The sequence below is a fragment of the Lineus longissimus genome, chromosome 7 (assembly GCF_910592395.1).
Source record: "Lineus longissimus chromosome 7, tnLinLong1.2, whole genome shotgun sequence".
Taxonomy (NCBI): domain Eukaryota; kingdom Metazoa; phylum Nemertea; class Pilidiophora; order Heteronemertea; family Lineidae; genus Lineus; species Lineus longissimus.
The window spans coordinates 5,969,349-5,986,337 of NC_088314.1; the positions used below are offsets into that span (position 1 = coordinate 5,969,349).

At 37.4% G+C, this 16,989-nt stretch overlaps 1 protein-coding gene across 5 annotated transcripts in view; it reads right to left on the reverse strand.

The window, feature by feature from the left end:
• LOC135490807 (general transcription factor 3C polypeptide 1-like) overlaps nt 1–16,989 on the reverse strand; it is an 83,540-nt gene that overhangs the window by 6,469 nt on the left and 60,082 nt on the right. The window lies entirely within an intron of this gene.

Below are 16,989 nucleotides of genomic sequence, written 5' to 3' on the forward strand. Positions count from 1 at the left end.
TTCATGACAAATAGATATCACATACATGTATTACATAACACCATGACAGGTTAATTGACAGTGCTGGTCACGATACCAGACTTGCGTATATACTCCACGCGTGTCCCTACCACTGTGTGCTCTTTTAGGACACAAAGACATATACTTTTGATCAAGACACAAAGAGATGGACACGAACTACTTCCAGAAACAGATTTATAAACTGAGTGTTAGGCCTTTTATAAACAGATAGTGAAAATCCTGAAATAATGGTGATCATAGGAAATGGTGACCGGGTGAAGCAGAGCAATGCCACACGACGCTCACATGAATCAGCTGAGATCAAACAGTACATAAAGAAGCCAACCAACAACGCTTCAAAAGTACAATTAACCTGCCGACGTATGAGTGCGGTGGTGCAGTGAACAGTTGAAATACTTGACTAGCAAAGCAAACTTATCAAACTCAATTTATCTTGACTTCGATTAAACTTATCTAAATACCTGTTCTGAACAAACAAGGTCAAAATAGCACCGATTTTCTTGTCTGGAGAGGTTTTTTCGAGTTCAACAACAAGCATACCACTTTACTTTTTCGAAAAAAACACAAGTCACTTTGAGGTGACATTTTTCTTCTCCAACTCTAAGAAAATACGAAGAAAGATAATCTCAGCTGTGTGACTGGGTTGGGAACCATATCCATCAGTGGAGACTGATTTCTTCAGATCTTAAATTTGACCATTTAGCATCGCACTGGTATATATGCCAACAGAGGTCACCTCCTGATGAAAATATCATCACATGAAAAATGGTAATCCTCGAATGGAAACAGTGACAATCCTAGTGAAAAGACTGTGGAAAGTTGTTGAGCCAAAGGAAGAAATCAGAAAATAACCTTTTCCTAATGTTATATGAGTGCAAGTATTAAGTTGTACAGGAATTATTCCTTTTCCAATGATTTTACCCCCCTGACACAAATAATAGGTTCATGATGAAACTCCAGTATTAAATCTGCCACTTCAGAAGGGTCTGTTGTGCAATGAAACAAGCACCAAGTACACACCCACACTACTTATAGCTTATAATAAATTTATCAAAATTATCACCAAATATTGGACATCGATTCCTTTGCTGCGTGTATTTTGTGGCATATTTAGACTTTGGTCGAAGATTATTGAATTACTGACGCAAATGCTACTTCACTCACAATGTTTGGGTAAAAATACAACTTATCCTACTTGTGAAATAATTCTCTATTATAAGTTGGGCAATTAAGAGGATCCCACTGAGAACAGTTAGAGGCTTATGCAAGTTTAACATCAGTAAACGTTCAATTTTCAAGAAGGCTAGGCATAAATTGTTGACCTAAGCGACTCACTTTATGGTATTACAACTATTTCAAAAATTATTAGTGTTTATGGATTTCATAAATAGACTCGCCAAAAAATATATCAGGAAAGATATTTTTGATTGGAAAAATTAGAAGGAAATTCAAATTTTTTAGAAATATTTGCAAATCACACAATATATGCAAAACTTGCCTGGCAACAGTAATCAGAAAATACAGAAATCAGGGAAACAAACCCGTCTTAAAACAATTTTTAAAGAAGATTCTATCAGTAACCGAGAGAAATTGGTGGGAAAATAACAAGGACAGGAGATCATAGCATTTTATATCCAGGTGACATCAGGTTGCCATGATGACAGGGATAACAAACCAGAGTGACCATAGATATTGGAGAAGCCTTCAACAGGTTGTAGAAGGATGTTGGCACCAGGCCAGTTGTTCAGAAATGAGGATTTTTGCCACATATCCACACCAGCTGAGGCAAAATATCCTACACGGGAAATAATACAGCAGAATCACCCTAAAGGCTAACCTTCCTGGCTCAAATTCAGAATCCTGGCCATAAAAAGGCCAGGAAAATTTCCTGTCCATATCTATATATCACTTGTCCAAGGACCTCCATGACCAAAACATCTTCCTTGGTGGGAGGCAGTTTCACAGGACGTCATTCACAGTTAGTTTGGTCCTCAGAAAGATCCCAGGAGACATAGCACTTCAAGTCAAGGTGTCACTTTTGGAATCACATCCGAGCCAAATTTGACACCCTTACTAGTTCTTTAATAATGCCAACTGGACATAACAAGTTCTTCAAAGATGTGGCAATTTAAAAGAATTCCATTCAAGTTGACAAGTATGTAGCTGTTGTCACTTGACATTGTATTTTATCTTGTAGGCAAACAGCAAACGCTAGGCTTAATTATTTTAAAAAATGCACAACTCGTGGCTGTGACACACTTAATATATCCTCCCAGTCCCATCACTAAGTACCCTTTTTGATTAAATGCGATCTGTGAGGACAAGGCCAAGGGCAATTGTACTCCTCTTTATTGGGCTGTCAACTGCACATTTTGAAATGGTTACACTTTTTCATCCAATCATGTTAGATGACTCAAACACCTGTCTCCTAACAATGGACAATCATCTTTAATTGTTGATCTCAACCAATCATCAATGACACTACACTCTCTAGTGTAGCTGATTGGTTACACAATAGCTATTATCAATGTATTTTTATCAATTTCATGACGGGCATCGAAGAAGTGTCATCAACAGAGATGAAATTGAGATGATGATGTCATTCGCCGTAAAAGAAGATCAGTTCAGTGGTGAAGATCCTTGAAGCCATGCGTGCAACCTGGTTAGGATCTTCAGTGGAACATACGTGGCAGATGCAGGCAGAACCTGCCATACCTGCTGAAGCCAAGCGACTCTTTGGGAAAGATAAACCAAAAATACGCACAAACACACTGAATTTTAAAACATTTGACATCATAGCTAGTACTTTTAACTGACAAGAGGGTGAAAAAGAGTTTTTATCAAAGGTTGTTTACCAGAAAGAAGTATACCATAGTGTTGGCCTATTAAGAAGATTACAAAATAGCGAACATAATAGAAAGCTTTCTCTTATATATATACATTTGTATAGGTTTTGATTAAGTTATAAGTGTTTCTACCGAGAAGTTGGAACCGATTACACCCATTTAGGAGATCAGAGATGAAGTATTAACGTATAGATTTTGAAGACACACTGTGTCAGACATACTTAAGTCGATGTCTTTTTTTAAATACAAATCTCTGCCTCAATTTCTGTAGCGAGTCTATATAATCCCATTGCTACATGCATAATACAACAGCGTTAAAAGTCATCAATTTAGCTGCCTTAACTCTGTAACTGCATGCTTCGACAGGATTGAGGAACTGTTTCAACTGTCTGTGTGTTTTTCACCAAGATAATCATGGTTTTACGAGAACCATAAGAAAATCAATTTCATCTGCCTGAATATCAATTGAAGTCACTGTTCAGAGCAAGAAGTGATGGAAGAGATCAAGCTGCAAAGACACTATTCAGCAACATTGCAACAGTGATTTATTTCATCAACTTAGAACACCATCATGAAAAAGTTCAAGTTCAAATTCAAATGGCTTAATATTTGGCCTTTATAGCCAACAATTCTAATCCAAACTGCCTTCAACTTGAAGTTCAACTTAGTTTACCTTCAATGCTTTCCGGCCTAATACATCGCATGTTCAACATCAAAACTCTAATCCAGCATAAGGTGCTTTGCCCCGACACACCAAAGGCCATGCATTTGTTTGCCCACAAAACCATGCTTACGCAAAGAGTGGCCAAGTACTGTGCCTGAGTAAAGTCTTCCAAGACAGTTCATCATTGACAAACTCAAACATACAAAAATCAACAGTCTAGAAGAGTTTTGGCCTAGAAAACGCTTAATTTGTTTAGGTAGACCGGTACATGATGATAAAGCCTCTCCTTTGGCCAGAGAGGAGTCAATCCTGAGCTAATTCCACTTGGATGCAGTCTTTTGCTTGCCCCATCACACTAGGTACAAGGAATTAAGGTTTTACATTTGCTTTAAAGGAGGAAGTAAAGTTATCTGCCCAGGTCATGAGGATTCCATCATGGATTCTTGATGACCAGATCACCTAGCTCTCTTGTCACAACATTTCTATCAGTTTGGTCCAGGAGTTTCCAAATGCTGCTCTTATGTACTTTTCAACCCAAACAACTGTCAAAAATTTCCCTGCGACAGAGGATTAGTGATTTACAAGACCGAGACAAAATAAACTCCTGCAATCAGAAAATTTTTTTTGACAATTTCTTTGTCAATCAGGCTGAATTGCCCATTTTTTTGTGTTTAGGCCAATGCACTGAGTCCATTAGCTTGATTATAAACTTATCTATTAAGGAAACATGTTGAATTCAACAGGGAAAACACTCGTTTTGCATCAGGGGTTCAGGAAAGAAGGTTTGGAAAATATTTTTCAGACTTGTCACTAAAGTGGCTGTTATGGACACCTGATTCTCATTAAGTCTCTACAAAAACACTTGTCCTGATGGCTGGGTAATTACAGTTGACGCTATGTATGGTGACATTTTGTTACTCATCTAATAGGCCTCTATTTTATGAGATAACTGCCAAATTAGCGTCACTTAAGGGCTGTACACACACCCGGTAGCTATTTCATACAGAGATATGGCGATGCTATTGTAAGTGACCCACAGCTTTTGGCTTCAATATAATTTTCACATGCTCCTTTGGTCATAAGTAGTAGCAGTTAGATGCATTGCAGCAAAAACAGTTTGCTTATAGACTGAATTGTTTTTGGAATTATTTTATAACATAGCCTCTATTGGGAACAAAGTAGACATGTACCGAATAAAACAATCTGCAGAAGTCCCAATGGACATTTCAAATCACTTTAAGGGATAAATATTCCGAGAAAGCAAGCTTTAAACTATATGTTATTGATCGAAACATATCTATTATACAAGGCCAATGTAACGTAAGAAATTATCAGATTGAATGGCAATCCGATCATTAAAGGATAAACATTCATATGAAGAAAGCAGTTTTTAAATATTTTCTTAATCATATTTTTGACAGACTGTATGGTCTGCATTATTTCGTCTGATTGAACAATCAATTGTGGTCTTTATAATCAATCGTGGTCTTTATTTAGCCAGGGTTATGCTTGTTTTCCATGGAAAAACATGTCTAAAAATCTTTAATTATTCATCATTTGTTAGAAATGGTTGGTCAAACACTCTGCCAGTACTTATGATAATGCACAGAGGGAAAACACAATTCATGTTAACTCTTAAGCACTGCCCAAACCCGGGATTTCCATCGTTGCATCTTGCAACGTAGTAATGACAACATTGTAACTGGAAAGTGCCCGCAGATTGGTTAAATCACAGGCAATCGTCCTGTTGTCATGCAACATTAATTCCACAGACCAATTTTGTAACCGTGAGAAGTGTGTAAGGGAAAAAACATCATAACAATATTACTGTGAACTGTGAAATTTTCAATAAACAAAACAGTGAAAGGAAAGTTTATGGAATCCCATAATATTTCACACTTCATACCATCTGGTTCGTCATTCTAATATTGAGTTCGACATGGAATCAGAGAGATCTCATCGTATTTCAGACTAGATAGCATCTGAACTCATTCTATATTGAGTTCGAAATGGAATCGCATTATTTCAGACTACATAAGCATGCATGCATCTGGTACTCATTCTATTGAGTTCGACAGGCAAATACACAGCTGTTGCCGAAATTCATCCTTTGAATATCATAATTTATTTGAGTCGCACAAATCATTTCAATCTTTTTCCAACTTCAATGACAACACATCAAAATGACTGCTATCTAATCTAATTAAACAGCAATATTTCTCATTAAGAGTGGTTTCCAATGCTATCACCCTTCTTAGAGCAGTGGATGTGGTTTTTATTGATTATAGCAATCACATATGTTTTCTACAGGATGCTTATTATTTACAGCTGCACCTATCCTAAGATATCAATTTTTTTTCTTTCAACGATTGAATAAACTTAGAACACGACTATTGATTAACTGGCCGCTCTGTATGAAGTTACATGATTCGTTTTCTAAAATGAAGCTCAAATGCAAGTAACGCTTGTAATCAAACGAAATGTCAAACGTAAGTTATATGGATCTAATGTGACTTTCATGTCCTCACAAAATGAGAGCTCTTTATTGCAACGACCTACAGTTTTACAGTTCAATGAAGTATTGTTAGCAAACATTCTTTCTCTCACCTTTTGTATAAATACTCCGGCCACAGAATACTCGCAAGGAACCACACAGAATAATTTTGCTGAAGTTTAATCAAGACTCCAATATAACACGTTCATGTTAAGGTACTTTGTGTCCCAATGTCAAAATAGTTATTTAATGCAATCCTTGGTAAGATCGACTAGTATTGACCTGTCAATTAGTCTTCCACAGCACATCGATTTTGATTATCCTTACATTTCCTTAGGTAAATATTCAAGAACACCTTAGACAGATTTGTACCCTTTTTTCAGATTTGATCTTTCCTGGCCAAAATATCGAATTAAGTCCTCTGGTAAAAGCAAAACGAGAACTCCTACATTCTACATCCTGAACCTTAGTGAATAACAAAGAAGCAAAACTTGACTTCTTAAATCCTGCCTAAATTTCACACAACTCCAGGGGTTTTTTTCATAGAAGGTCAGTCAAAAGTTCATCAAGTTGACATTTTTGATAAAATACCTTATTGACAGGTATATTTAATTCCCAACAGTATCACCACAGTTGGACACTCCAGTGCCTCAACAGAACCTCCTAACACCTCTCATTAATCAAAAACACTTTGCAATCATACACTTCCCTAACTTTGACAAAACTTCCTAACAGGTCGATATCCCAAGAGGTTGTTTTTGAAATGAACTCCTGGCACACTTCTTAGACCCTATAAGGCAAATAGGCCCTAATAATCCTCAAGGACTGTGTTTATAAGCCATATGATACAATGCAACAAGAGCGATTTACCTGTCATCTGTAAAGCGACGTTTTCTCAATGCAAACCTGCAGTCAGGCAGCATTGGTCAATGACTGTTTTCCTACAAGATTGTGCGTTTTTAGATAATGCACGATAATCAACCAATGGAACGATTAATTGATAATGCTTTATTTGTTAGGGAGATGTATTCAAATCCATATTCTGTTTACCCATATATGTACATGTATTGGCCTGTATTGGCCAACAGACCTTTCATTCATATCATTTTTGAGTTGCAAACAACCTGGGATATCTCAGCCTTCTAAGACATACAGGTGGCCAATAATGTCAAGGTGAAATAATGAGCAAATTTTTCACACTGTTCATTCCAGTTTTAAACTCAGTCGACTCCCTATGGGGAACATGTCCAAGCTGCATGTACTATCAGTAGGTACGACGTAAGTGAACTTTCCATTTCACATCTCACTCTGAGAACGTGGCAAGCTAGTGTAGCATTAAAGTGACTTTCTGAAGGTCACAAAGAATGAGTTGGTGTCATTTATTTAACAACAATGTTCAGATTATTAGTCAGACACCTTAGTTATAATCATTACAAAACAACATAGCTGATCTTTTCATCATTTGCAATGTAAACATTGATAAAGGTTTAAATGGAAAATGCCAATATTTCACAGCCGCAAGCAAATATCATGTTTATAAATGTCATTGGGAAACCATTGACGCTCCACACTTAGCTTTTGCCCGGAGAACAGAAATACTTACAATTGCCTGTTTCTAACACAGCCATCATAAGACGATAATAAGAGCAATTATAATCTACAGCCTATTCAGGCAACCAATTTTCCATCACATCAAGCTATTTTCAAATGCCAAATGTTGATATTGAATGAAGTGTAGTTTTCACTGGAAGCCAAATTTCCAGAAAGTAACCCTGGGAGACATGTTACAACTGTTTGACATTTATGCTTTCTGCAAACTATCTGCAACAATTAAATATACATCAAAGGGGTTTATGACATTTCCTGCCCCAACAATACATGACCTCATTTGAGGACTGAGTCAGCAGTAAAACTGAAAAAAGTTTTCATATTACTAACTCAAGGTTAAATAAGTTGCAATTTTTGTTCAGGGGAAACAAAACTGTCAGTGACACCCCAAGACAATCTTTACAAGGTTTCATTAATCCAAATAGAACTTTTATCGTCTCGTTTAATAGTGTGCATAGAATGCCCACAAATATTTCCAAGTCAGACAAATGTCAGATAGAATTAACTTGATTAATCAAATTTTTCTTTCCAATTTTGTTTAATCTTCTGCATCAGCAGTGCTCAATGTAGAAACACTCCAAGGAAAACAAGACAAAGGTATGATTTGAGTGATATATTAGATGGTCACTAAAGATAACACAGCTTGAGCACTTAAAGAACCTCTGGGATTTCAAACTGTGCTCAAGCTTGAGGACGATGAAGTTTCAAAGCCTTGCTGACAATTATACCCTGTTTTTATTCAAAGTCAACCAAGTACAGAATAACCAGCGACAAATGATAAGAATCATCCAATCCTGGGCCTCCGGGATTCAAACTTCACCAAAAGGTTAGTCAAGGAAGATATGGCTAACAATAGGTGGCATTTTTTAGCTTTGTACTCTCTTTTTAAACAAGTACATATCTGTCAATAACTGATAAGGATCATGAATCTTCTAATGGTCACCAGGCAAAACTGTAAAACACACATGAACTGACTATCAGGACCCACAGGATTTCAATCTGGGTTCGACTGCACCCAACATGTTGGCTGTAAAAAAATCTGATCATCCAGAACAAACAAAGAACCCGATGAAAGCCAAAAATCAGTTTTTGATTAAATTTTCAATGGCCCAAGAGTTTCTAACTCAATTGGTAAAAACCTTTGAGCATGCTTGACAAACAAACACATTAAATAAAAAAGCTACTAACTTTAACTTTGTCAACCAGCTAAACCTCCCAGTGATCTTTAATAAGTTTTAGGCATATAATACTCCTTGGAAAAATCCTATTGACATGTTCAGACATATTAAAACTGCCTTGCGCGACCAGCTGTGCAGTGACATGACACAAACAGCACCAGCTTTGTGAACATTGAAACCATTTCATCGCGGAGTGAATACAATAAGCACGCTAAGGTTTGGTGGGCTATCATGAAGTCCACAATCAAAGAGGCAGAGTTTGAAGAGGCTGTTTAGAAGAGGCCTGGCAGCCAGGAGAGGTATTTGGTTAAGCATGTTAAAACATTTTACTGCTTAATATTAACTGCACTACAACAAATAAATAGTACCTGTACCCACATTTGGGCCCGGTTGTAGAGTCAAGTCAGATCAGGCTTTTGATCTTTGTCTTGCACATTTCTGTAAGAAAACTAACCAACGTCTCTTGCCTCCACAGATTAAAAAAACCTTATTGCTCTATTTGTCAGGCTCAGCTGATAGGAAAATTAATATCGGAACTGAGCGATGATATTGGATGTTTCATTCAGTTACCATTACAAATACGGCAATGGCTTCAATCATCTCATGAAAGATCTTATTTCAGTTGAGTGGATACTATAATGCTAGAACAGGCACGTTTACCAGCTGTATCAAAGTAAGGTTTACACACTCAAATAGTCTGGAATTGATAGACTGCAGTAATTCATACAGTGATATCTATTTATAGCCGTAAAAGCGGTAGTAAAGTATTGTGTGCAGCACACACTTTAGGTGAAAAAAGTCACTTTGAAATCCAATACAGTAGTTGTCTTTCGTTTTTACTTCTTCTTTATCATGGTATTGTTCAGGAGAAGATTACATCAAAATTCAAACCAAATTGCTGATCCAGATTCTGGAGAGGAGTTTTTTTATTGGGATGGTGGAACAGACACCCCCTTTCCCACCTCACAACAACTCATTGAAATCGACAAGCGACTTCCTGCTACAAAAGCATGCCAAAGGACAAATCTGCATGAACATCCTTTTCTCGCTCCTCGCCTAATTAGTCTTCTGCTGTGAAAACGAAATTGACGATGACACTCACCATCCCAGACAGAACATGGCCGAACATACCAAACTTACAAGTCCCTAGAACATCATGAAAATTGAGAGCTACTTCACTCACTGATCCATCATTGCACAAGTCGTTTATCAGAGAAAGAAGGCAATAAACAACAGAAAGACATTAATGTGACCAGTTTTAGTAACATATGGGTATGAAAGACAGTCCTGCAGGGGAGATAACAAGCTTTCGAACCTAGTTCCAAATAAAATACCTGAAAGATACCTATTTCTTTCCCACAAACATTCCTCCCGATAAAAAGGCCACCTCTGAGATGAAGTTATAAGAACTTCTTCACCTTTCCGACAAAACTTGCCATTATCTGCATAATTTACACACCTTATTTCTAGATAGCCCCAGACGATCGACGCACCAGGGGAAAAAACGTGCCCAACAGTTGATCAAATGAACGTGCACTTGCATCAACCTGTCTACTCACCCATCCAAGATTATTCAGCTTCCCCAACTTCTTTTGTATCTGCATTGTGAGTCAAGGATAATCAAAGAAATGATGAGACTTGTCAGTCTACCAACAATCTCCCAGTAAACGAAGATAAAGGTATTTTTTACTAAAGTTAAAAGTACACCAGGCATGGATCAGAGGATGGGGGCTTACACTCATCCTGAAGGTAATTAAGGAGATTTTTCTCAGATAAGTGGGAACCCAGCAGGACATGCCCCCCCCCCTTGGATCTGTCCTTCTATACACCCAGGACACAGGGCCGCATGGTGGTTCAGGGCTAGATCACTTGGCCCTTGACTGAAGGTAGCTGCTCGTTCATACCGTAACCACTGAAATATTCTGGGATACAAAATTGCTTTGAGCAAGGATTCATTTGGAAGCACTTATACATCATTTCCAGTTTTTATAAATGGTAGGTTATTCCATTGCAATCAGGAATGCAACAATGAGATGAGGGGTTAATACTTTTAACAGTAGATCAAGGCAAGGACCAACCACGACATTACCAACACTCCACCATTGAACTATCATGGTGACAGACACAAGCTCACGATAGGAAGGAAATAGCCTGTCACACATGCCTCACATATGCAGTTTAATCTCATATCAACTGTATCACTTTCAAGGCATAACAAGCATCCACCATCCAGGGGAAAGTTGCTTACATATAAATCAGATGAACAATAATTCGTGTATTGTCAAGAATATAACCTTCCTGGCCGGCATTTTTGCACCTTCGGTGTTCTCTGCAATTGAATGCTTTTCAAAGAATTCTGATTTAGGACGTAAGACTTCCACTGCTTTGCTTCTATTGCATATTCTTGCTTCTACATGTAAGGAACATCAAATAGATCACTTTTATCACAAATGACGACGGATGCTTTTTATCAATATCTCTCATAAACCTGGCAAATTCATACGAATCAGGCATATTTTTCTCCCATTACTTTCACCTATGAACCTATGAATCAGTATACAAAGGCCTTGAATGTGAGTCTGGCTTTTCCCTGGCTTCTGTATCCCTTTCATACCATATTCGCTCTCTCCCCATCTTTCATGAAGACACGCAGCATAAAAATCCAAGAACGTCCACAGATAAAAAGGTATGAGTCTGCGGCTTTTGAGGTGTCTTTTGAAATCTTGTTATTTTTTTAGCAAAGACAGCTATAAGCTACATTTAGAGCACAAAGGGTACATTTAGTTATAAGGCAGGAAACACGTAATTTTCAAAAGCTAATCTCCATGGAAATGGTAAAACGTCAACAATGAATGCATTCATGAAGCGGCCGGCCATTACGTTCTTTTTCATATCATGCTTTGACAACGAGACAAAATGGAACGAACAGACTAAAAAAATTGAAAAAATTTGATAAAAACGGACACCAGAATTTCCAAGAAATGGATACGTTTACAATGCGAAGACAATAGGAGATGAAGTTTTTATCAGTTTCTTTTCTCAAACAGGAACAATGAAACTGGGGAATATCTTCCAGTCACAATTTTTTGTTGTGGCTCTGGTTTACTGTTTGATCAAAAAGCACCCATATCATATTTACAGCAGATGACAATGTATTGTATAGCTTCACATTACAGTGGAAGTTTTCTTAGAAGTTTTTAAAAGACAAACTATATTTTCCCTGACGTTGTCTCAGCAGTTCCTGCAACTCTTAAGACCAGTGTTAGTGCAGAATTGATGACACATGCAGACTAATTGCCTAATCTGGAAATGGTCGAATTTCAGATGAACTAGAGCTTTCATCATTTTTTGTAGGTTTTGGGATAACCATTTTTCTGTAAGAGAGATCAGGCTTAGCTTCAACTCTGATAAAGATGAGTGGTCAGGGGATATCTTTTTCAAGACAGCTAAAAGCCCTTGGCTGATTTTTTAGAAGAAATACCAGCAATGAGAAGTACCAGTAAGAGAAACGTATCGCATTTCAGAAACATTTTAGTCGTCACCTTTCGTCCATCTCAAATATCATTCAAGCTTGCTCGCAAGAACCTTTTAACCTTTTTTTATGGAATACGGAAGCAAAGTAATGGTGAGATGGTAACAGTAAAACCAATCTTTCAACAAGACAGCAGGATTATTGCTATTGTTATGAAGAAGAAATACACAATTTTTGCGAGCGTTTATTTTTTGCTATTTCAATGCACTGTCAAAGGCAATCTTAAAAAGTATGACAATTTCAACTCCAATAACTCCAATGCATACCACTATTAGAAGCTTTGACATAAACGGTGGTATTTATATTCACTAATGTTTAGCTTCATCACACAAACATTTCACGCTTCACATTATTCTATCTTTTGCTCACTAGAGGCTAGTGATGGTTTACAATGCTATCACCAATACTACAATGCTACCATTGCTATATAGCTACATGTACAGTACGTCAAATCGCTTGTTAATTCTATTGCAGTTACATCGCCTTACCTCCGTTTCAATGACTATTTAGCCCGAAAGGAAGTTGGCAATAGGAGTAACAACCATCCACCTAGAATTCTATAACACAATGGTATTTTCAGATATTAACATGATCCAGATTTATGCTCTACAAGCAGAAATATATAACAAAAGATGCACAAACGAAGCATTAGCTGACAAATGAGTTATTAACCAAAGGGCGTTTGAAAGCAGTAGGATATTTCAAAGCATTACACAGCGATTTCACTGACTGACGACATCATCTAGCTTACATGTATGGAGCTTATTCATATCATCAGAACTAGCAATAGACATTTTTTTACCCTTCCTGTAGAAGTACAATACCCCTTTAATGGCCTGCCAATTATATTGATGCCTGCAAGGTACACCTTTGACCACTTTGAAGTTCTTAGTACAGTGATGTGCCTTGAAGGATTCAGCCTTTGGGAGGCATTTAAATTTAGTCAGATAATAGAAAGCAAGAATTCATCATGTTCGGCAAAGTTGAGAACTTGAAGAACATATGACATGATGAGCTGCATATTGGTATGGGAGCACTCAATTTCCTAAAGGTTTCATCCTAATTAACAATACTTCCCAACAGGTTCACTCTCATTCTCCTATTTACTCTCATCACTGCTACAACAAAGATCAGACAGAAAGAAACTTAAAGGAGAAAGAAAGGTCATTCAATAGTCCATCAGCTGGAGAGAAAAAAAGCTCATCTCATATGGTAGTATCTCCTTATTTTAGTTGCTGATTGGAAATGACCAGACAATATTTGAGGGATAGTAATAATCAAAGATATTGTAGGGAGATGGTGCCTCAAGCATAAGCAAAAAAAATGTATGATCTTCTGTACATGATCAGGTTCAAACACCGACTAAATACAATTCTTATACCCAATTCCACAAGGACTTTTTTTGTTGGGTTGCCACCTGAGAAAAACTTAGCTCAACTCCACCAGGTATTTGGTAACTCTTACACCTACTAATAGGAGTCGTGAGCACAATTTAGTGACCAAATTACTGCTGATGAGGAAAGGTTTGACCACGGCGGTGCAAGCATTTGCGAAACCACACTCATGAAATCAGGTGAATGATAAAGAAAATTTCATGGATTAAAATTGCAACTCGTTTACATGGTTCAGTTCCAAAGTAAGCCAAGGAATAATTGGAAAGGCGTATATCTGTCTGTCTGTCTCTCAATCATTGCAACTAGGTTTTTAAAATGACACTATACTTGATCCTCCTTGGAGAACCCAGCTGCAAGAAGAGCAGTAGCTCATCCTTTAAAACCATTTGATCTCATAAAACATGTTAAAATCCCATTTGTTTGAAAAAAACACCACAATTTACAACTTTTCTCGCTATAACAGATGAGACTTCCCCATTCAGGATCAATCAATTTGGATTGTCTCCTCTATTCCTCCTCAATTTCGAACCCATCTCTTTTGGTAATTTTATCATGGATTTTCAATTTTTACCTTAATCTCCTCTACTATTCCAATTTGATGCTTACACTATAGGGTCAGATGAATAAGGAAGATCGAACACTAGACCAAGCTTCACTGAAAGCTTACAATAGGTTGTAATGTCTTGGAAGTTTCTTAGGACTAAGTGACCTTTGCCAACATTTCTTTTTTCTCATAAGATTGATTTGGGAACTTGGAACTAAACCCATTCCTCTCTCCATACAAAACTGCCTTCTCAGTGAAGAATGCCATCTCTAATGTGCATTTCCATTGCAACAGGGTTTATGTTCGGCCTATTATTGACGGAACGGAAAATTTTCCCCATGACATTTATCACCACCGATGACTAATAGAGAGAAAAGAAATAAAATAGCTTTTCCTCTGAAAGGATGATTGTTTTTTAACTAATAAGGCATGTTAAAATGAGATGTACGGCATAAATTGGTGGGATGCTGTTATCTGCAAACGTCCAGTATTTACACAGGAAATCGTGGATAATATTTTGTATTTGCTCCTACGCATTTCAATCTCCTCAGGATGGTTATAAAAGCATTCTTCATCAATTGTTTAAACAAATGGAATTGAGTGCGAAAATAGTTCTGATGAAGATGTGCTTAGGGAAAGAAGAAGAATTACACTAAGTACAACAGTGCCGGCTTTCCAACTTCTCCTTGACTCGATTGGCTTGTTACTGATGGTCTCTGATGTAGATAATGCCCGACTCAATTTCCTTGTTTTCTGGTGCCATTCGGTACAGCTTAGTGCCTTAAGAAGCTGCTTATAGAAGTCAGAAAATCTAGGACAATAGGGCTAAGTATGATGGAGGAAATGTAGTGACAACCCACTTCTAATACCTGGAACTGAAAACATCTCTGGTCAATGGTGTTTCACGGCTTACTTCAATTTTGAATTCACCGAGAGAATAGTTTACCCCACTTCCAGTCAGACACAAGACAAAATTTGGATGACACTTTAGCGAGGACTAGTTGACGTCTTCCCACTGTATCGATCAGTCCCCATAACACCCTGTACAGATTGGAGCTAAATTAATCAGTATGCTTTTGTAACCACTTATTCATTTCGTGACATGAATCTAAACTTTGAAATTGTCTGGTCACAAACAACACAATAAGGAATTTATAACAAGGACAAATGGCATGGAATAATATAGCCTCATCTTCTATACATTTTACATTCAACTGATGTCCGTGAGACCAGCCGAATCACCTCAGACAACTGACCAAATTAAATATGGCCAATGTGTTGCATTTCTTTCTAGTAAGCCTGCCAAATAATCTTCAACCAATTTGTTTCTGGCAGAAATAGCTTTTTGCCCAAGAATACAAATGGTCTAATACTCATCCAAACAAGACCACTTGCATGGAATTGCCAAGCAAAACATCTATTTGCCATTACGTATCACTTCGAGATAAACAATTTTCTTGTCATTTTATGACAGCATCCACTGTATATCCACTAAATTGTCTTATTGTGGCGTCCACTTTACGCTGCAGCATGCAAGTTTTTTCATCTTCTACTTACTCGTATTTGTTCACTTGCGAAACATTTTCAGCTTGACCAATATTGTTTCCCAGCAACATCAACAAAGCATCTCCACAAATTCTGGCATTATTTTATTAAATGGGTATGCCGTTAATATTACTTGTATATACTGGTGGCTGTGGAAATATAATGCTATAGTGCAGTTATTATGCATGCAAAATCACTAAAACTTGGTATTAACAGAAAAGACTAGCCTTTATCAAATCTTGCTGATATTCATAAGATGGCAAATAGTCACGACTGACTAACTCAGTATTATTTTTTTGTTCCTCAGACGAGGTCCTATGTGGAATGTGATGTTACATGAAGATTGCTACAACCAGTGTGGTTATCTGAATGGTACGCCATTTCCTCTCAAGTGATTTATTCCATTGATCAAAGAAATGTTGCATGTATAATAGAAATGAATCGCTTAGCAGGGAATCACCTCCTCATTCCAGTTATTAATCACGTACGGAGACAAAAAACTTGGACCAATATGTTTTCTAAAGCGATGGAACAAATGATAGGGTGAAGGCAAATCTTATTTGTGCACTACATGATCTGTTCAGTGGAATAACAAACAGCTCAGTTGTCACTTTCACAAAACTAAGAAGTTGTTCAGTGCTTTGCCGCAACAAGATATTCCATTGGTCACATCACACATATATCATCCGCCTCAACAGATCCGTAAATAAGTGCCGACTTTAGCATGAAACTGAATACGTGGAGAGCGATGGCAAACTGTTTAACTCTTTGACTGCCATGGCCGTTTATCTACGCTGTTGACTGCCAGGGAGGTAGATCCATGTGGACTTTCAGTTTGTCAGGAGGCCATCAGATGGCTTCCCAATAGTTCTGCTGTATCTTGTTCAAGAGGGGGGAGAATTAGCAGACAATTATTATCACTACTTTCCAACAACAAAATGGAACATAAAGTATTCTTATTAGTCATGTGACACAAAGCAACAACAACTAATTTATCAGACATGCACCTCACTGAATTCATATCCTGCTGCACGCAATTTTCATTTTTCATGCCCCAGAGTCGTAAATCACGAACATAGTAAATTATGACTGTGTTAAGAAATGTTATTTTCCTTTGAACGCTTAAAAATAGTGACAAATGGATAGAGGTATGCTACAATGAC